We start from the raw sequence: 21,920 nt of genomic DNA, 5'->3' as shown, positions 1-21,920 counted from the left end.
CTAGGTCTAATTATGATAGTGCATCTTTACTCCAAGCCTCCTGTGACTGCTTTCCATACATGGTTTGACTTCACCCCACAGCAAAAATTAAACTTAACTTACCCGGATTTGATCATCAGTAACGAGTTGAAGAGGTCGTGCATTATAGGAGTCTAGAGAAAACCTGAGCCTGTTTTCCTTGGGGATCGCAGCTAAACTTCCTAACTGTAAACACACAACAGTGGAAGCTTATCAGATAAAGGCAATCTGTTGATCTCCTTTCCATCTTCAGGAGAAAACGTTCAACTTAGCCCTCCTCCAGCTGGGTGTGGAATGCAGACATAGCCATGCCTCATTGCTCACGGCAAGGGGAAATTCTTTCTTCAGAGGGACAAAGAAAAGGAGAGGCGTATGGTGATGCTTTGCTCCAGGCACGTTTGAAACTTGGCGATAGGAGGGAAATGTGTGCGTGTGTACACACACAGAAACGAACATTGCTAACACTGGGAATATAAACTTTGGCTTTGGAAAATTTCCTGACTTGGTCTAGAGTTGCAAAGGCCTTGCAGAGGCCTCATCGATGCACCATCTTCCAGAACATGTCCCATCTTAGGAAGATATGTAATTGTATATGACTAAGAACACATTGAATGTGGAAGGTAGACAAAACAAACATCTCATCTTACTCATTACTGTTGTGGACCTTGTGGTACACAGAAAAACAGGACTGGTGTTTCTTGCCTTCTTCAGGACACTACAATGTATGAGATGATGTCTGTTTTCAGTTCAGAGGAAATGTAGCTCCAAGTAGATACTGGGGCTATCCTGTGACGTTCAGATACATTTCACATGCTCATTCTGTTCAGTGATATGTTATTTTTATATCGAGTTAGAATAACATCTGTCCTAAAAGTCACTGATGTGCAGTTGCTGTTGCAAATGTGGTGGCATGCTGACAGCACTCTTCAAAACATCCCTGAGAAATAATACAGTAGAAGAATACAAAAGGCACGGAAACATGGCAGCAGGTCCATGAGAGTACAGAGAGCCTTCATACGTGCTGCAGCATAATCTCTTTCATTGTAAAGAAGAAGGAACTTGCAATATGTGATATGCCATGTCCTTCTCAGATCTCAGGATGTAATTACGGCCAGTATTAAAATTTCCATTGACTTCAGCAGGATGAAGATTTTACCCCAAGCCAATTTGCAAGACAGATGTAGTTTGAGCAAAATGTAACTAAGGACAACAGAAAATGACATGTCCCTAGCAGTAGGCAGCTAGAAGGGAACCCCAGCCACTGCAGAAGAACCGAAGAATAACTATCTCCCTTTTACATCAATGCACATATCTTTAATGTGTCTTAAATTGAAATGATGGCACAAAGAAGATTCTCTGGGAAAAACAGATTCCATGGGGCAACGAGAGACATACATGAACAAAACTTTTCCAAAGAAAACTTTCTGAATATTTTCTTCTTTCTGGTTTCAGGATCCCATAAAAATAGTCTGCCAATCTCCTGGAAAACATTTCACACACTGATAAAAACTTGATTTGCTTTTATCTTGTGCATTTATTCCTATTTAATTTAGATTGTTAAAAACTTATATGAGAAAATATAGATTATTTTCAGCTTGAATATACAGAATATGGAAATTAATCACAGTAGCTTTTATAAAACAAAAAAAGAAAAACATGGGGAGAAAAACATTGGATGGAATTGGTAAAAATGAAAACTGAGAATGTATTTGCTTCTCAAAAATAGAAATTATTTTGATTAGAAATCTCTAATATGCTCAGTTTCATTTTGGCTTTTTGACTTGTTCCAGCATCAGGAATGAAATACTGCACCCTCCGAACGCCATCTGGTATTTAACGCTGCAGGTAGTTAACAAACTGTTTGTTATGTTTTCTATATTTTCCTCACATAAACAACCCCGAAGCAACTCAGAAAATAAAATAAAGCAATACAGTCAGAAGTACCCTCTTACCCAAGTGAAATATTTGCTAGGAATAAATATAAATGACAGGTTTGGGGAAATACAAAGAGTAGTGAAATAAATTTGAACGCCTACGGAAGTTGTCATCTTTTTTTTGTTACTCTCCTTGTTTTCTGTTCCTTGTTTGAATGTGTCTTTCCTGTCTCAGGAGTTCATACTTAACCAAAGATATAACATATCCAGGATATATTGTGAAATACATATGAATAGGCATATGAGATTATTTGGAACACTGCGGGCTAGTTCTCTTCAGAGGCTTGTTCGAGCACCAGGAAAGCATGTCAGGATGCTAATAAGTTACTCAAAGTGGATCCCAAGTGTAGCACGTAGCAGGTTCTGGGAAGCAGAAGCTAACCTGTATACATACCTGTGTCCGGGCTGCTGCAAGACCTAAGAAATCCATTTCTTAAAGCCCTATGAAGTACTTCTTCCTATGACTGATTAAAAATGATAAGACTTTCTGTGGAAGCTATAGTGAAAATGGGCCTCTTTGCACTAAGGAAAAGGAAACGGTGCTCTCCTCTTTAAAATATCATAGGGAGATTATCACTGCTCCCTGATTGCAGTAAGTCTTGTTTTAGCATTTTTTTCATGGTGATTGTATTCTTTCACTGAACAAGTGGAAGTTCTTCATTAAGTCTTTCATTCTTATTTTTCCAGAGGTAAGCTGAGGTATTTAATGCTAACATGAAACTTACAGTAAATGTGAAGTATAATGGGAAGAATGACAAATTTAATAGTAGACCGCTGTACTCTCATTCTTCATTTTTACTCACATCCCAGATACTAGCCAGATAAACCTCCCTTATCTTTGTTTCTTTCTCTCTATTAATAAAACGCCACTAACTCTCTATGCTTTGTTAAACTGCTTTTGTTTAGAAAATCTATAGCTTGAACTTGATACAAGTTTATGAATCTGTTCTTCTGTATTTTCTCCTGCACCACAGGATTTTCAAGAAGCAAGGCAGGATGTCTCACAAGCCATGAGTGGCTTCATAGCCACTGAGTGGTTTTGTTTTTAAAAAAGGAGTTGTTTCTCTACAAGTCATCATTGATGTAACGACTTAATCAGCCATTTTACAATCTGTTTTTCTCTTTGCTTAACTACAACAAGCCATTTGCTTTATGATTACCCACAGTCTCGGTAATATTTACCAGTGTAAGTTTCCTGTTCCTTTTACCTTCCTAACAGGAACCTTTGGAGGTACTGTCTAAATACATGCACTGCTGAAACTTTCAAAGCAGTAAACAAGCGAGTTCACTAATCTCACTCCTACTGACAGGTCAAGTAAACATCGCTAAGGAACTCAAGGCTGAAAAAGCAGTCTGTCTTCACCAAGGCATTACTGCAAGGGGACTGCCTTAAAACTTGTATTTTGCCCTGTCTGAAGACACCTAACATTGTACTGCTAATCTGCAGCACCAAACGATATTGGGAGCACTTAAAAATTAGGTAGCATGAAAATGGCAAGCAAAGATTTAATGATATCCATCTTGTTTCACATACGTTTACAAAGAGAGAGGGAAGAATGTGAAAACATCTATTCTTCAAGAATTCTTCTGTCATGGAAAATATCAAATTTTCTGGAGGATTTTTTCTCTCTGCTATTCAGTCATTCGGCTATGAACAGAAAACTGACCTCTGGGGGAAAGGAGCAAGGATTGTGTGTGTGTGTGTGGGGGGGGGGGGGGTTTAAGGGAGGAGCAAATATACTAATTTTTTGATACGTTTCAACTTATTCCGTGTATCAATCTCTCTTTGGCATAAAACTGAGAACCGTATTTCTTTCAAGCTATGTAGATGTTGCCAAACAGGAATAACGCTTTTATATTTTAAAATGTTGTTTGTACTACGTATCAGTTCATAAAGATTGGCCGTAATAACACCTAGAATCCAACTGTTCATGCCCAAATAGGAGAGAAAAATCACTAGTAGGAATTACTACATATTGCCAACTCAAAGGATCCAAACAGCAGGAGGCCTCATAAAAGTCATGAGCTGATAAAATACGATAGAGTCAAACACGTTTAGATTTAAGGTCATGGTTTCGAGCTTTTCCAGATTCATATTGGCAAGTCCTTCTCTATAACCATGCAAATTAAAAAACTTGGGTTTTGAAGGAAACTTCATGTTGCCACATTACCTCTGTACACTATGAAAACTTTCTGTCTGTAAGATGTAATGTACTATCTAGACAGGGCTTGCTATGCTCCTAAAATCTCTCATTTAGAGCCTAATACATCAAACATACTCTGGCAAGAAAACTGCTTTTTTGTGCAGTTGGGAAGAACTGCACCCAAATTCCTTTCTAAGGATTAAAAATATTTATCCTAATATTCATGACTCACATAAAATCATCCAACTCTAGCATCAGAAAATGGGGAAGGAATTGGAAGTAATTCAACCCTTTTAAAAACCACGTTTATCTAGGACATTGCTCAAAGGTTTCAAGTGTCAGGCACAGCCATTGTGTAGCTGGGAGAGTAAGCAGGAAGCAGATGAGCCATTCAAAACACATGGCAAATGGTGTTTATCACATAGATACGACCAACATGTACCACAGTTCAATATGTATATTTGATCTGATGCAATCTTTAACGAGACAGCTGGTCTACAGCTGTCATAGTTCAGCTCAACACCCTTAAGTGACAGCAACACCCTTCACGACCTGGCTCCTGATTGCCAACTGAGCTGTTGAAGAATGCTGGTTACGTGGCTTGATTGTTTTCTCCAGATATAATTTCTAAAATTAGCTGTTTCTGCGCATCTTTCTGAACCTGAGATTAACAACCACATAAACAAATGAAATTGCTGCACCTTTGAGTAGTTGGTCTTTTTGTACATGAATGTACGTGAAAAATTGGTTTTGAAAACGAACCCTTTGCAAAATTTTGTTTTCAAAACAGTTGTAAAGGCTGACATAAAGGCTGGTGTTGAATTTCCATGTGCATAAGCAATTGTATTCTGCCTGGTTCATTCCAGTGATTGGAACGATCAGTTTGCTCTCTATAACCCATTCCAGTTCTTGATCTTAATCCTTAGCAGGGCATTGGAGTGACTGTGGAAAACTTCAAACTTCTGTTAGGAACAGGAGAACATCCACTCAGCATTTTCTCTACCTTTTGCACAGAAGCTGCATGTGTAATATGACCAAAATGACTTAAACACCATTAGCGTTTGCAATACAGTACACAGGCAAAATTCATATTTCATGAGATCTTTCACAGAGGAGGGAATGGTTAAAGGGGAAAGTGAGTCATATTAAATATTTAAGAATCTGCTACATTCCATGAAAGCATTAGCAATGCAGTAAGAAGCTAGTAGATGCTTATCGTTGCTCTTAAATTACTCTTTAACTATTTAGCTTAGAATAAAAATCATGCAGACGGCAGAAAGCAAGCAGTGGGCTCTAACAGCAGAGAAGAATTAGGTCATATCTTCTGAGAAAGAAAACTAATCTTGAGTACATAAACAGTAGTCTTGGTAAAAAGCTAAATAAGTACATTTTTTACTTAAATAATGAGTTCTATGACAGAGAGCCAAGTCAAAGGATCCAAAAGAGATCAGGTATTCTACCAAAAAACACTGCGATTTGTGCTTCTATTTCTCTAGAGTTTTTTTGTGGGAGACATGACAAGTTCTGTTGTGTTTTGAACAAAATGGAAATCTTTGCAGAATCAAGGATCAAAAAGAGCTGTTCAGTCTTTTATTATTAATTTGATCCTATTTTTGCCCATCGATCAACCTTTGTCCTGAGCGAGCTATTAAGATCATGTCTTTTCTAACTTAGGATGTGATTTAATTTCTTCATTAAATACTTTTAAGTATTGTCCTGCAATGTTTGTTGCTCAATGATAGTGTGCATGTTATACATATGAGGAAAAGTATTAACGACCTGAAAGTAAACATTTTAAAAATGAGCCAAAAAATTGAGAAAAAAATTCCTGTTTTTCTGTCAAAATCAGCCAGTGCTGAACCTGAAGAAAGATACATTTTCGACAGTGACGCAGCCTGTACATATAAAGCACAAGGATTGAAGTAGCTGCAACGTTTATATGAAACAAGCTGCAAGAACTGTACACAGCTCTTCCTAGCTTCCTTGGGATAGTCACCCTGGCATCTGTGCTCTGGTTTCCCTTATGCTGTTTGTTTGAAATCAGAATTAATTAAAGGATAGAGAAAATGCCTGAGAAAACTTTAAATAAACTGCATACTCTTTTGAACTTAAAAAGTGAATGCAATGATTTCCTAAATGCCAACTTCCTCCAGAGTTTGAGGAGCCTTTCCTATTTCCCCTAAGGTCTTATTTAGACTCTTGTAAGAACGGATATCCTAGGGTATGGTAATTAGAGCTTTCAAAGCAGTCATCGAGAATGGACAGCTCTTTATCCAGAGGGGACAGAACAGCAGAAAACTCTAATAAATGAAGCTTAGAGAAACCAACTGCTTCTCTCCATGTTTCCCCTCCCCTTCTTTTTTCTTTCTTGTCGTTTTTGCCATTTTTACATTGTGCCATTCTTCCAATATATTGCAGCACAGTACATAGCCTTTTTACTATGGCCCAGTGCCTTGGTGGAAGGGATGAGGAGCTACAGGTTTGCATGAGCTGCCAAAGACGGGAGTATTTTGCCAGCCTACAACTAGTCACTTGCTTATTACTTTTTCATTCCCACAGAACTCAAAGGCCTCAGCTGATCAGCCAGCTGACGGACCTCAACAGTGGACCAGTATGGTCTCCAGAGCCTCCCATGTCCGCATCCATCCATCCATCACCTGTTTTATACTGCACTAGGACTCTTGGGACAGCCTTTTAGCTCAGTATCTGTACAGTGTCTGGAGCACTGGGATCTTCTCTGAGATTGGGCTGAAAGGCATTAATATTTAAACTCTTTGATCTGAACCCTTATATTTAGGTGAGGTACAAACACCTCAGAAACATAAAATAATCTTGCCTGGGATGTCAGCCCCAATGAACAAGCACAGACAGGCAACAGCAAGTGCTGACAAATGATGGGAAGGGTGCGAGATGTGAAGGACAGACGAAGGTGATGTTTTAAAGGGAGTAGTTCCCTACATTAGCTCTTCATTTGAGGAGAAAAATTTCTATCCCATTCCCCACTCAGCTTCTTATTTTCTTCCCTCAGTCCCTCTCTTTCTACTTAGGCTGATACCACTCATACGATCCTCCTCCCCTGCTGCCCAGAATCTAACCAAGACTAAACCATGTAACATACATGATGACCTTGTTTTAACTGTACTTTGGCTAGAGATAAAGCAATCCAGGGTTATGGAGCCATAACTGAGGTGACTTTGAGAACATTTAGATATACACCATTTGGGTCACATTTATTCCTAATTTTAGATTCATACTTCCATAAATGATATCTGAACTACATTTGTGTCAGTATCATAGGGTTAGTGCCACACTTATATTTTATTTGGATTTCTACAGCCACAAATTACGGACTATGATACAAGAAAAATATTAACTGGTTTTATGCACACACTTTTATTCCTGACGGAGCTGTGGAACCTGGGAAATAAGGTAAAGGGAAAGAGTAGAAAAGATGGGAATGGACTAATAGGCATTCCTAAGTAGAAGGAATTAAAAAAAAATTTTTTTAATGTATTTTTTGTCCCTGTTAGAGATTTTATTCTTCTAAATAACTGAACTGAAGTTTTGCCAGTTTAGAAACTGAGAGATGTGGAGAAAAAAAAAGCAAGTCACGAACAGCGGTGTAATGTTTTACAATATTTAGGCTGGGAGTGGTAAAAATGTACACTTATAGTTACTATTATGCACTGCAAGTAGTCTGACTTACATCAGTGCAATCACGCACAGCGCAAAGACGTTAATCTTCATAGGGTCGGGGTCCTTTTGCTGATAGGCGGAATTGAAATTGAAGGGTTTTTGCATCTAAATGCAAGATTTTTATGATATACTCATTATTTCAATATTGCGTACGTGCTACAGGTTGCATATGCTTCTTGTGTCTTTTCTACTCTCAGTAATAGGGAGATGAGATCTCCAAGGGAAAGAATTGAGTTTTGCATAGTTGCTTAAAAACTCACAGGCAATTTTTTCCACAGAGATGATTTTCTGTTTCTAGTGTCAAAAGGCGTAACTTTTCTATTAACCCCCTAGCAGAACTGACAGAACAAGGCAACACACGAGACAAAACAGGCAATCAATGAACAATTAGTCCTATCTGATATCATTTATTTAAACAATTGAAACTGCTCAAGGTCTACTTTATAAAAGAAGGTAAAACTAAAAAGATTTATCCAGTAGTACAGAGACGGACGCTATTGATGTCTAGAGAACGATGGCCAAGATGTATTCATGCATGAATATAGCTTTGTTTAAGATGACTGGAAAATAATTTAACTCTGCAAGTACAATAGTACATGGCAGATGCTTTAGGAAAAAGATATTGAATTTGAAAATCCAGATGCATCCTATTTAGCCATTGTGCCATAAAAGGAGAGAATAGCATTCTTTCAGGATGGATGACAATTTAGACAAATCCAGATTTCAGGAGCAGGGCACATCTCTAGATCATAACCCTTTCAAAGGAGAGGAGAATAACCAGGAGGAAAAAAAAATCTTAATTCCTCCCACTTCATAGTTCATTTTGGCTCACTGCTACAGAGGAGAGCTTTACTTGTAGCGTCAGCTAGTGGCTATGGAAGAAATTGATTAAAGGATGCAAACACAGGGTTTGACTTTTCTGGAGTGAATACTTAAAAGGTGATGAGCTGGGCTTGCACGTAGCAGAAGCTACTTCTGCTGAAACCAATCTGGTGGCTGTAGCAGAACATCACCATCTTCCTTTGCTGATTTTCACCCAACCCCCCAGTCCTGTTGTCTACACATTTCTTTTCCTGTCTTTTGACATTGCTTTGTGGTCTGAGGCAAGTCATGTAATCTTTTTCAACAAGAGGATAGTACCTTTTCATTTTTTTCCCTCTGTGGCAGTTTCCATAGACTGGATGAGATCTTCAGCTGAGGACCCATCCCTTGCCACAGTCAGCATTGTTTTTGTCATTTGTACTGATGTCAGATCTAAAGGAGACCAACTGAAGACGAAGGCTCTCTTTTGTGGGGCTCTCTGTTCAAAGACAAAACAAAGAAAACTTTCTGTGCTCTGATGAAATTTCAGCTTAAGTATAAAGATGACAGAAGTAGTATTGCCCCCCACATTACAGGGAGAAGAATTCAAGGAGCCAGCCCAAAGAGATTTGGCTTCTGCAGCAACAGGTGAAAAAAAAAAAAAAGTTATGAAATGACTTAGTCATACAACACAAAAAGTAAACGGGGAGCAATGAAACAGGTATGACACGGTGGATTCACACACTACAGTGATAAGTATGGACTGTACGCAAATTATGCTTATGTGGATACATTACGAAAACAAAAACAAATGTAAGAAGGGCTGATATGCAAGATCAGGAGTAAACAGTATTGCGACGATATCTACGGTAGGGTAATTACCCGTTATGGCAGATAGCTTCCTTAACTTACCTAAGCTGAGCAACTGATTTTCAAGAACTGTTTGGGCATCTCCTGGGTACAAGTTCAAGGACAGATGAATGCAACTGGGGACCAGACCTTTCTTCTGTTAATTTATATTACTGCGTAAGACAGTTAAATCTATATAAGGTACTCAAGTATGGCCATATCATCTTCTCCTTCGTGGAGTAATTGGCACTCAGTGTGCTTCTAACCTTTTACGTGCAGAAAGTCCTAACTCATCTCTGTACCACCCTCAGGTAAAATATGCTGTAACTTCTTTTCAGCTTAACTCAAGCTAGATTGATCTAGCTTGCCGGTAATAGTTACCCACATATGGTAAACTACTACTCATACTCTTATCCTGCTCTGACAATTATCATACAGGATTTCCTGTATTATCTTACAATAAATTCTAGTCTTATGTCAGATATAAGTTAGGATTAAATAACAGATGTACAGTAGGTAGCAAGCAGCAACAAAATGCTACCGACCAGCAAGAAAAGATAATCACAGCATACTGCCTGCCTACTCCCTGTTGAGTGTCTGAAGTCCAAAATTATGTGGGCTGTACATACAATGACTCTATGTAAGGCCCTCCAAATATTTGAAGCCGACTGAAGAGCAAGAAAAATTATCACAAAATCAAGAAGTCCTTAAAAATGAAAAAGTCAGCTTTATAGTTGATTGAGAAATGGGCAGAAGTTTCTGAGAGAATTTTCTACAAATGCTTGTGATCAAAATTGTGAAATCTGGAGCTTATTTTGTAAGTACTATTAATGATGACTACCACCACTCTGAGCATTCCTGGTTTTAACTCCTAAACCCCTCCAGTGCGCTTGGACATTCTTGCTGTCCCAAGTTTCTGACTTCTGTTACCACTTGGGCGAATGAACGTTCATTCCCTCTCTGTGCCTCTATTAGCGATCTTCTCCCACTACAGAACCTAGCACTGACCTGACCACAATCATTTTCACATACGTATGTTAGATTACATTGAATGTTGTTCTTTGATCTCTCCGAATTAGCTACTGAACAGTCTGCTGCTGTTTTGCATTTTTCAGCCTCTCCCTTTTATTCCAAAACTCTCTTTCTGCTCTGAAGCAGCAAATAATGGAGCTGTGCCAGTTAACTCTATATATTGTCTTTCACATGGAAATCTGGCTCTTCAGTAAATTTTCCCCTACTCTCCCACGGTCTTGTAGCTCGAGCAGAACTGCTCAGCTCACAGAGCAGAACCTGGATGTAGGCTGTGAGTGGGAAAAAAACCTGTGACTCTGCAGGTGCTTAGGTCTGCAGGTGCCTGCTGTGCCCTCGTGACTGAAAAAAGCATGATTTGCTCACAGGGATGTCTCACTGCTGGGAGCTGGCAGAAATAGGACAGCCTGAGCTAGAGGGTTTTGACTCATGAAACTGCCTTGCTTCCAGCCAAAAAAGCGTTCTCCTGAGACCAGCAGGCCTTGGAAGGAGAACTACTACCCATCTCAGGACACTACTTTACAGGAGATATTTTGGGAGCACCGCTTTGGCCAGCTGGATATTGCTCTGCCCCCCTGCTGAGTGGCACCGCAGCTAAAGAGCCCAGCCGCCTGCAGGAGGAGGAGGCAGAGCGGCCAGAGAGAGGTCCGCAGAGTGCTGTGTGTTAGCGCGCCGCTTCCACAAGGGAGCAGACGCAGACCTGGAAACCTCTGCTGCTTCCCTGCACACACCTGTGGTCAGGGGGCCTGGGCTGAGGGCTGCTGCACGAGGCGGTAACTCTGGCTGTCCAGGTAACAGGAGAGACATAAGGCCTGAAATAGGCCTGATTTTCTCACCCCTCCCACATGAAGATGGCCTTATAAATCTATTTTGTCCTCTGTTACGCTGATCTAATGGAAAATAGTGATGGATCTTCTTGAGAGTGCTAACTTTACAGAGACAGAGAATAAAGAATCCAGGCATCACTGTCACCGAGAAATAAAATTGTGATTTTGGGTTATTTAAACCGTAATTTTCCATCCAAAACCTGGAGAACTCTCTACAGATCTCTCAGGAAGGCCTGGTCTACTACTTGTGGGGACAGCCTTTGAGTAAGTTTGCTTCACATTCATTACTCTCTTTTTCACTATAAAAGAGGCTGCAGATTTACATATGGACCTAAAATGCCTTTGGTGGGTCAATATCCGGCCTCTAATTTGCTGAAACACATGCACACTCACACGTGTGTATTATACAGTGTGATCACATAAGCTATTTGGGAACAGGGCCAGAGGATTAGAATATACAACGCAGAGTCAGGAGATGTAACTGCCCAGCCTGATCTCTCCTTGGGTGCTGAGGATGTCCTCTTTTTGTAGCTGCCCATTCCTACCCGATAGCCACTTCCCAGTCCTGTTAGCTGGGCAGCCTTCAGGGGGCTGTGCATCAAACCTGACCCCTGAGATGATCTGGGCTAAGTAATCCTGAGGCTAAGAAATTGCCTTGCTTTTCCATCCTAGATCATTCCAGAGATGTGACTTAGAGTACAGTCCAGAGAATTGTCTTGGCATAACTGTGGCAGAAGGGCAGGAATGAGAGTTGAGGATCCCCAGCCTCTTCAGGCAGCTTCACCACTAGAAAACAGGCAGGTGGAACTGCTGCCATAAGATGTAGCCAAATAAATTAGGAGCTTACTCTTAATTACATCTTCAAAGCGCCAAAAGTTCTCCAGCTGCAAAAGGACAGATGCAGCCTCTTCGGGAAATAATCAGCTTGCCTGGATGATAGGAGCTCACTGTAGTTGCTTCTCGCCCAAGGAGAAAAAGATCAATATGCTCTAGCTCTTTGACCCTCGCACATATCTCTACTCCTGCTGGGAATCAAAGGAGTAGGGAAAGCCCACTGTCACTATGATGCCATTATCCTTCAAAACAATTGGACATACTGAGGAAAAGAAAGCATTTATAAATCAATAAGGGTAGCAGAGAGCCAAAAATAAAGACTAAGGTTACAAATAGAGCGTAAAGCCATTATTTAGATGAGAATCTTATTTCCAGGGAAAAGGGATGGGAAGGAGGAGAGAACATTTGTCCCTGCTTAAGCGTACCCCAGGTAACTTTTTGTTCTAAGAATATGAACCGCAGACATACTTGGAATTGTATTTTCCTTCAACTCTGGCGTTTTATTCATGGTAAAGAATTGAAATTATTTGGGCAGTTCAAATTCAGGATTTTGCTCGGGCCTATCTTCACCAAAAAGCACTCCAGCGGAACATCTCTGCCTTTTATTTGAATTCACGCTCTGCTCACTCATTGCTGCTGACAGCAGACAGGATTGGAGTCAGCAGAGGAGAGTACCTGAGTAAGCAGAGCTGCTATAGTGGTTGGACAAAAGGCAAGGGAAGGAGAGACTGCAGCACTCTGCCCACAGCTGCAGCTGCGATGTTCTGGGATGCAATGGGACCTTGTCTGTCCTTTGCTTATAACATGTTTATGGCTGAAAGGAGCTTAGAAACTCAATCACGACTTGCTTGCCCACTGAACACCTACAAAATAGGCCAGTCATTTATGTTTAAGGATCACATAGCCAGAACACAAAGCCTGTAAATTCGCAAGCACTATGTGCTGAAGAGCAAATGCACAATTTTTGTCCGTCGTGTTCTCAGCCACGTCTCCTTTTCACCGGCCAATTTTATGCAAGCAAATCTCACTGGGAAGAATAATGCTCATCCAATTGCATACCAAGGCATCTGCTGATAGTGCTGTGTATGCACACGGGCAAAGGCGTATTCCAGTCTCTCTGGTCTTCCAGCCTCTCAAACTAATGCCCTGAAACAGACGTACGTCAAAGTACAGACAAAATTAGATATGCAGATTTACTTGATTAACTGTGCCTAATACTGCATGCTGTTCTGAAAGGCAGTAACATAATTACATGCAAACATACTGTTATTTGACATTTCCTTCCTCTGAACAAATTATCTAAGCATCTTATTGTTAAGAATTTGTTATTTAGCAGAGCCTACTTTGCTGCCAGAATCCCAAACATAACTGTAATTTTAAGGGCCACGTTAATGTTAGCAACAGTGCACTTTTTATTACTCAGAAGAAAAACTACTCTGAAAGAATACTGGAGCTACAAAGTCAAGCATTCAGATTGTAAGAAACATTAGCATTAAGGCTTCCTGGGCAACCTTGACTTAATCCTTTTGTACAGATGTGTTCCAATATAGCTTTTTTTTGATGAACAGCTGAGAAACAAAGCAAGTAGGAGTGCTGCAGCAGAAAATTAGGAATCTGGTCTCAAGGTTGTAGATGCTTCAGACAGAAACATGAGTGAGGAAGGTTACAGCAGGGAGTTAACCACTGACTTTATTAAATGCAAGAGATAAGCCTTCTGGTTAAGCCACTCTGCTCTATTTTTGTTTCCTAAGAAATCTGCTGTGAAATGCAACTCCTTTGGGTTTAGTTTTCTTTTCTGTAGTTCTGCTGTTCTCGGTAACGGTTTCTTTTGTGAAAAACTAAATGCATTAGACAGAGATTCTTTACTGTTTAATATCCATTCTGAATACATGTCAGTGGGTTCAGGATGAACAAACTTTTAAAATAGCAGCTTTTTTTTTTTTTTTTTTTAAACAGACATATGTGTAGAATTCCCTTTCAGCAAAGCTGACATTTCTGTGTGGCCATATTAAGGCTGAGGCAAGGGTTTGAACTCAAGAACTTTTGACACTAGATCTATGAATTTCTACAGAAGTAATTGCAGACTCCTGGTATTTTATCACTCCATGCAAGTCTGCCACGAGCAGGGGACTTTTTGTATTCTTATTGGGGCAGCAACTGGCAACCAGATCACAAAGTTTCTTGAAGTCTAAATGGACCTAGTCTCACTGAGGGGAAAGAAAAACTTAAAAATGTATATAAGGCACATCCTGTTAAGTCTTTTTGGTTTCAGGATCAGCTGGAACACTTGTCATATGAATGAATCACCACTTGGGAATATTACAAGATTTTGATGATTAAGTCAAGTACTTACTGAGTGGGGAAAAAAAAAAAAAACCCTTCCCCTCCTAATTTTCTTCTAGTAAAAACGTATGGCAGTGACATTTTTTTACCTTATTTTTTGTACATTTTGGTCCTTCTGTGATCACTCCACACTTCTGAAAACCTGTCTCCTGTCTTTACTTATCAGTTCTTTAATGAAGAAGGAACAACCATATCAAAGCGTCCTTCTTTTAAAAAAAAAAAATCAAAGTTTCTTAAGCCTGAAGTAGCAGATCCCTTCCAAATGCAAATTTCAGAAAACTTGTCACAATGCAGTGGAACTGATACTTTCACTGGTACAGAACTATCTATAAAGTCAAAAGAAAGTAGTTTGAAACAGAAAAGATTGCTCAAACAACTAACAGATACCCAGTGGCAAAAGTGCAGACTATGGTGGCAGTAAGTCACACAGCTTTGGCCTGTTCCTCTTAGCATGCATGAACATTGCTCCCCTTCCCTTTGAGGTAGGAAAAAGAAGCATATAAAGTTTCTGTAGACAAAAATCTATAGGGGATGTCTGAGGAAATTGCAATTTCCTACAGAAAACTGTTTCAGATATACAAGGAGACCAACCATTTGCCAGAAGATGGTGCAGTTATGCTTGGCATTAGGATTATCTGAATGAATAATTTGCTTGGCTGGTATGAAACCTGGAGAGGATGACAACCATCTCCAGTTATGCTTAAATTCTTAAATAGAATTTGTCAAGTTTTTATTCTTGGGCGTAGCTACAACTCAATGCAAACATAGAGTATACCTACCACTTGTGAATAAAGCAAGCAATATTTCAAAGGAATACTGTAGAGCAGGTAGCAAATACTTAATATTATTCCACTAATTAGTTTGCAGTTTAGAGAGCAGAATTAAACAACTAATTTCCTGCACAGTGTAAGTTAGTGATTCCAATGGACAGCAATGCTACTATGCCATCTATTTACTTCAGGAAGGAATAACAACATTCCATCATTAAATATTTATATTTTCATCAACTATTTCCATTTATATTGTAAGTTAAGGCAGTTCATGAGAAGAAGAGTTGGCTTATAGAATCAATGTTAAAACATTGTACAAAAAAGCCCTGCAACATGAATTTTTACCTTTCTTTCCACTCAAAGCCTGACCAGCAAAAGTCAATGAAACCTTTGCTACTGACTACAATCTAGACAGCAGTGGCCACAAAGCAACAAACTCGGATTTCCGAGTTGTATCTCCAGGAAAAGCAACTACAACTGTACCAGGTCTGTGCGAACAAAGAGACATGACTAGAATTCAAAGCGTTCAGTGAAAGTACTAAAAGCATAACAAAATAATCTTGTCTAAGGATTCAAGAACACGCCAAGTTAGGTTTAGCCTGCCTAAAATTCATGCTTCTGACAGCATCAGGATGAAGTTACAGAAGTATGATTTTTTGTCTTTTTCAAGGTCGAAAGCAAAAAGTTTGATGGCTACAGCCAGGAGAAATAGCATGCTACCTCGGGAAAGCCAACGAGCAGCCAGCCCACACCTTGGGGGGGGGGGGGAACATACTGAAAGGAGGGGAGCTGTCGTTTTATCACCTTGCCCATGAGGTAACCAACCGGCGCTATTGCGAATCCTACCGCAGTTAACGGAACCAGCCTGACCCCGGCTTGACCTCGGCGCCGCCCGGCCCGGCCCGGCCCGGCCACCGGCGCAGCGCGGCGGCTCCCGGCCCGCGAAATGGCGGCCGCCGGGTCACGGCCAACCCGCGACATGGCGGCCTAACCCCCGCCCACCCCCGACCCCACGACGACTCCCGACCCAGGCTGGCACTCAGCGGGCGGTGACAATCCCCCTCTTCCCTCGCCTCCCGGCAGCAGCCACAGCTGCATCGTGGCTCCTGCCGTCGAGGGCGGCTGGCAGCACCGCCCTGTCCTGCCGGCTGCCGAGCTCAGGGCCACGCGGGCAGCTCGGGGGCGGCGGCCGCCATGTCGCTGCCGCGGGGAGCGGCGCCACCGCGAGGGCGAGGGTGGCGGCAGCGGCCTCTCCTCCTCCTCCTCCTCCTCCTCCTTCCGCCCGTGGCGCTGGCAGCAGCCCCGGGCCCACTCGTCGTCGGGGCTGCCCCTGCCCTGCGACCTCCCGGTGTAGAAAATACTGCTGATACTTCCAGTCTGCGGTAAGTGAAACCTCCGTATTTAATATCTGAAGACTCAAAAGTTTTGTACGGTGGGCAGACCTTCTCTTTTACCTGCATGGGATTTTTCTTCCTACTTTTAATTTGAGATTTTATTTTAACCCCCGAGTTTTGGGCAGTCTTGGAAGTTTGAGGACAGTCTAAGCAAGAGGTGAAACAACCATCTGCCTCCAGGACAGACATAACGAATACAAACTGTAAATCTCACCAAGTGTTTTAAGGCATAAGTGCAGAAGTGCTGAGTCATGTACCACAAGGTTTATCACCCAACAGACATCAGGAAATACTTGCCAGTACTCAAGAGCCCGAAATGGAAGGAGGAGAAAGGAAATAGCAAATAACAGCCTAAATCAGAAGCTAATGGTAACCCGGTAAAAGAGGTAATCCACTGGCAAGCAAAAAAAGGGAGGAGAAGCACCTGGATGGCTTGGCAGTGCGAAGTGGTTAGCACTTCCATGCCGCGAACTGGAAGACCCCTGTAACGTTTTGCCTTGTTGCTCTGTCATCACAACATATTGTGATGTTTTACTGAAAATTTTAAATGTTTATAACATGGGAGTCTTCTAAAGTAGTTTGGCATAAATGCTGTCAAATGTGTCCGTTGACAGTTGCACTGAAATAGAGCAATGCATTGCATTTGGAAGGTGAAGAAATTAGGTCCTCACGTATACAGGTTGTCTCTCCACCTCTCTCCTTTGGCATTTAGAATGCCATAATTTTATCAGTTTCTATATATATAATTCTAGATTATATATATATATATATATATATATATATATATATATGTATATATATACATATGTATTCTATATTTAGAATTGCCTAAAATGGAATAGTTGTCTGTTAAAAGCTCCCTCATAATACACTTGACTTCCTTCTGCAGAGCCCCTTTAAAACAAATGGATTGCATCTGCATTTACTATTAACTGCGACATCCACTAGTGCCAGATAAATTCAGAGTCCATGAGGCATAACAGCTATATAATCCACTGCAGGTAGGTAGTTTGATGGATAGGTGATGGAGAGGAAAAAAAAAAAATGCAAGAGGCATTCTCTTCGCCTGGTGAAGCGTAGCTAGAAACAGTTAGCTTCATGACTTGGAATAGATGTGTCTCTTAAAACCAGCAACACAACTTTGATCTTATTCAGTTGCTGAATCTTTCAGTCTGTGGCAAACATAGTTCAAAAACCCGTGATGTTATCCAGTGGTCATATTCCAAGGGAGGACATTTATGTTGGACTGACTGGTGCACTGCTGGGTTGACCCACTGCCTTTTGGCACCAGTGTTGGGTAGCTTCTGCCATTCAGTCCATCTATACAAATTATTTTACTGTAAGCTTAAGTGTGTAATGAGAAACTTTTAAGTCAAATGATCCTATAATAACTGTATGCTTGATGATGGATGTCATGTGCTGGCAGTCAGTATCACCCTGCAAATAGTTTGGGTGCAAAGCCATTTCATTTGTTTCTAGCATCCGAAGAAAAAAAGAAAGGGAAGGAGACTGCTCTTAATAATCACATGATAGTAGGTGGTTAATAACCTAGATATTAAAAACCAAGTAACTGCAGAAGGCTACATCCTACTGATGTGTTTTTACTTTCCTTGAGTATATACGTGGCAATGATTTTCGTATTATCAACTTCTGCTGCAGAAAAAAGCACACTCCAGGAAACACATGCCTCAAATATAGACAATACTTTTTTGGACTGTTGTTTCCAGATATTCCAAATGCTTCATGGCAAGCTATTGAAACCTTCCTTCTCCCCACCGCCAAGAAGCCTAGATGCTTTGCTGACTTGGTATCCTTGATTAGTCTTGGTTTTGAAGAGGAGCTGTTTATAGTTCTGTAATTAAGTGTCAGATAACCTTTGCAGTTCAGGCAAGCGCTTCACCTCTATTATAGAGGAATGACACAGCGTACTCTTCTCAGATTTACAAATGTTGCCTTTTTGGGAAAAAGTTAATTTTACAATAATTGAAAAGTGAACTGCTAAATTATTTAGGGATGAACATTAAACTGTTCTTTCTATCAAAATGAGAAATTGTTTTCTAGATTATCTTACTATGAGGTAGCCAGAGTTACTGCATGGTTAAAACTCAGTGACAACTTAGGCAATGTTTATGTTGAAAGACTCTTTTAGGATTGTGATACATTTTTCTCATAGTCTTCTTAACTGAAAACTTTTCCTTCACCTGGGCTGAAAAATAATATATTCTATATTAAATACTTCACAAGAACTTTCTCTTCGAAACAGGCAAAGCCAGACTGCATTCACTTTTTGTTCACAGTAGTACTGTGAGAAGGCTTCAGAGGAAGACTTGACTTTACGTGACAAATCTTAAAATGGCTGTGGTCTCACATCGCTTTTAACAAGTGTGTGAAACCAATCATCCTCTGAAAAGATAGTTCAAAGGGCTGCTAATGTTTTGGAGGTGTGGGTAGCTGTACAAATTGTTTACTTTGTTGGCACATTTTAAAATGTATTATATGATATCTGAAACATAAGAAGCTAAAATGTTTGCTTGACAATAAAATAGGATGCATTTAAGGACACTCTGTAAGGAGTTTAGAGATGACCAAAAAACCATTTAGGGATTTGAAGGGATTCATTTTAAAGGAGAGATTAAAAGCACTGACAGTTTACGCCTTGGTTAAAGAACAGCAACTAAGTAGTGTAAGAACAAAGGGAGAATGGAATTACAGTAGTCTTCAGGGTCACTGTACAATTAAATGTGAAATGTAATGTGAATGAAGAAAATGTGCTAGCTGTGAACTACATTCGTTGCCTGTTATTCTTCAAGAGTTGGGTTGGTAAAAATTGCCTCATTTGGGACCATTTAGTATTAGAATGGCATGATAATACCAAATGCGCTATAGAGAGGACCTTATGCCTAAGCTGTCTTTTAACCAAAACGCTAGTGATGCCAGGTCATTATTAGCGATCAGAGATATAGCTCCAGTTCATCTGAGTACCCATTCAAAACTGCTTTTTTGCACATCTCACTCCTTATCAGCTTGCAGAGAAACAGTGGAGTGTTATGCTTTGGAGAATGCTACTATGCAGAATATATGGATCTTATTCACGTTGTGTAGTATCACCTTGAAGGAACGATGATGAGATAACAATATTAGTATGAATGGTCAGAAGAACGTGTGGGAGAACACCATCGTACAAGCAACTAAGGTCGGACTATGTTGCATCTGTGATTGTTAATTGACCTCTCAGGAACACTGAAGCTACTAATATGGCTTGAATTGGTGAGATTTTGAGCATACCTGAGTAACAGCTGCTACTGTGGTCACACTGAGCAGAACTGAACTCATAAAGTCCAAAGTAATGTGAGATACAGCATCTAAAAGTATAAAGTTTGCTTCTCTGTGCCTGTTCTTATTGTAGCTATTCGCACATGCATAGAATGGCTGTAAACATGTTGCCAAATCAAAATCTTTCGAACTCTTTGATAATAGCATTTTGCTCTAGATATAATTGAGATTCACAGGTGTCAGGTGCAAGACAGTAGAGGATCACTCTAATAAGGTGGAGTCGTCCGTGGTTTCAGTATAAGGAGGGACAGAATTAGGATGCAATTACCAATGTCATCCTTAAAATCAACTGAACAGAAATACAAGACTTCCATGCATTTCCGCTGTTGATATTTAATGTCGGTAGTCTTTTTACAGAAAGCAGAGGAGGCTAAATGGATCATATGGAATGTGAACTACTCTAACAACAAAGAAGAAGAGAAGTTAATCAGTTGCTAGGAAGTAATTATTATCACCAGAGTAATTAGTATCACCAGAGAACTCTGACCCTTCAAAATATTTGGCAGCTCTTTAAGCTTGTTCTTGTACATGACAGACAGAAAGTAAAAGGCTCCCTTCAGAGACTGGGAGAATGCTATATCCCCAGCTTGCAAACATTGCATCAAAGTTATTAGTTCTGATTCTTTGTGACAAGGAGCCTCATTATATCTGAGTATCTTCTTATAATAAGAGAAGTTACTGACACCATGTCAAAACTGCTAATCTGTTCTAATTACATTTGGATATTGTTCAGGTTGCCCTGTTTTTTTTTCCTCTCTTCCTTTGTATGAGGCCAACTTAGCATATTTGAGCGTATTTTCTTTCATTGCTGATCATAGTTTGTTCATCTGGGACCTGTGAAGTTATGTAAATGACAGAAGTAGAAAATTTTACTCATGAGGACAATTTGTCATTAGGTATTTATGACTTGTTTCAGCCACTCTCTTACTTGTGCAGCATTTTCCAAGACAGAATGGACCATAAAACTGCAGTGTCATAAGAGATCGGTGATCGCGAAATAGTTCATGACTGACTTTTGACGGTACTGCAGCACCTTGGAACTTTATACTTCGATCAGAGGCAAAACTGGGGAAGACAAAGAAGCCCCAGTGACTACTGTTAAAGGAAAGGCACCAGTAGGTGTTAGAAGCATGGAGTCTGTGGTAGGCTGATAGCATTAAAACTTTTCTTGCAGACTCTTCTGTCAACTGAGTAGGAGAAGTAACAGCATCACGTCAGGACAGGGGTTCCCAAGCCCTTTACTGTTGGTGGTGTTCCTGGCAATCTTTACAGGCAGTGGTGTTAGGTACCACCATCAGGAGCTGTGTAATGGCATTTACCACTGCTGACAAGAGGTGGCCTCTCCCTGTGGTTTGGGCAAATGCCACTTGAAGTTACTCAGGTGGTACACTCACCCGGGTTTGATACTAGGGTTTAAGACAGAATGAAGTCTTAGTGGGGCATTAGCCCAGGACTTAGAGAAGCCAAGTTGTATCCCTCAGACAGCCTGTGTGACTTTGGACGAAACACAGTTCCCATCTGTGCCTCGATTTCCTGCCTGTAAAGAGAGGTTGCAGCTGAGGAGTCTTGCAAGGCCTACTGCTTCAGAGAAGCACAGAGGTCTGGCTCAAGACAGATAGTGGCATATAAACATCTGAAATAAATGTTGTTTCCAGTGAATCCTTAATGTACCCAGGTTATCTCACTGCAGACTTGGATATTAGCTTGGCTCTGGCTGCTCTAAAAGCTATACATCACATCTTCTCCACCTGTATTTCCCGCCAATTACTTGGGGGTATACATTACTAAGAGGCAACCTAATCAGGGTGGGTCAGAAGCTGTCCAGAGCAAAGAGGAATTAAGGGGTCAGTTTGGGGCTCCAAAGTGGAAGAAAGAGAATGTACTTTCGGACTTTATCAGGACTAGGTTGAGCGTATAGAGCGAATGGTGAGAGAGTCCACGCACCTCC

General features: G+C 40.5%; 1 long non-coding RNA gene across 1 annotated transcript in view; it reads right to left on the bottom strand.

Annotated features, from left to right (window-relative positions):
- Positions 1-9,121, bottom strand: part of LOC138067961 (uncharacterized) — a 38,335-nt gene extending 29,214 nt beyond the window's left edge. The window contains exon 1 of the long non-coding RNA XR_011142408.1: positions 8,933-9,121. This is a non-coding gene — a long non-coding RNA (uncharacterized lncRNA). The remainder of the gene's footprint in view (positions 1-8,932) is intronic.
- Positions 9,122-21,920: the final 12,799 nt, after the last annotated feature.

The sequence above is a fragment of the Struthio camelus genome, chromosome 1, assembly GCF_040807025.1.
Source record: "Struthio camelus isolate bStrCam1 chromosome 1, bStrCam1.hap1, whole genome shotgun sequence".
NCBI lineage: Eukaryota > Metazoa > Chordata > Aves > Struthioniformes > Struthionidae > Struthio > Struthio camelus.
Note: the sequence above shows the minus strand (reverse complement) of the source record. Positions and strands in the feature narration are given on the sequence as shown.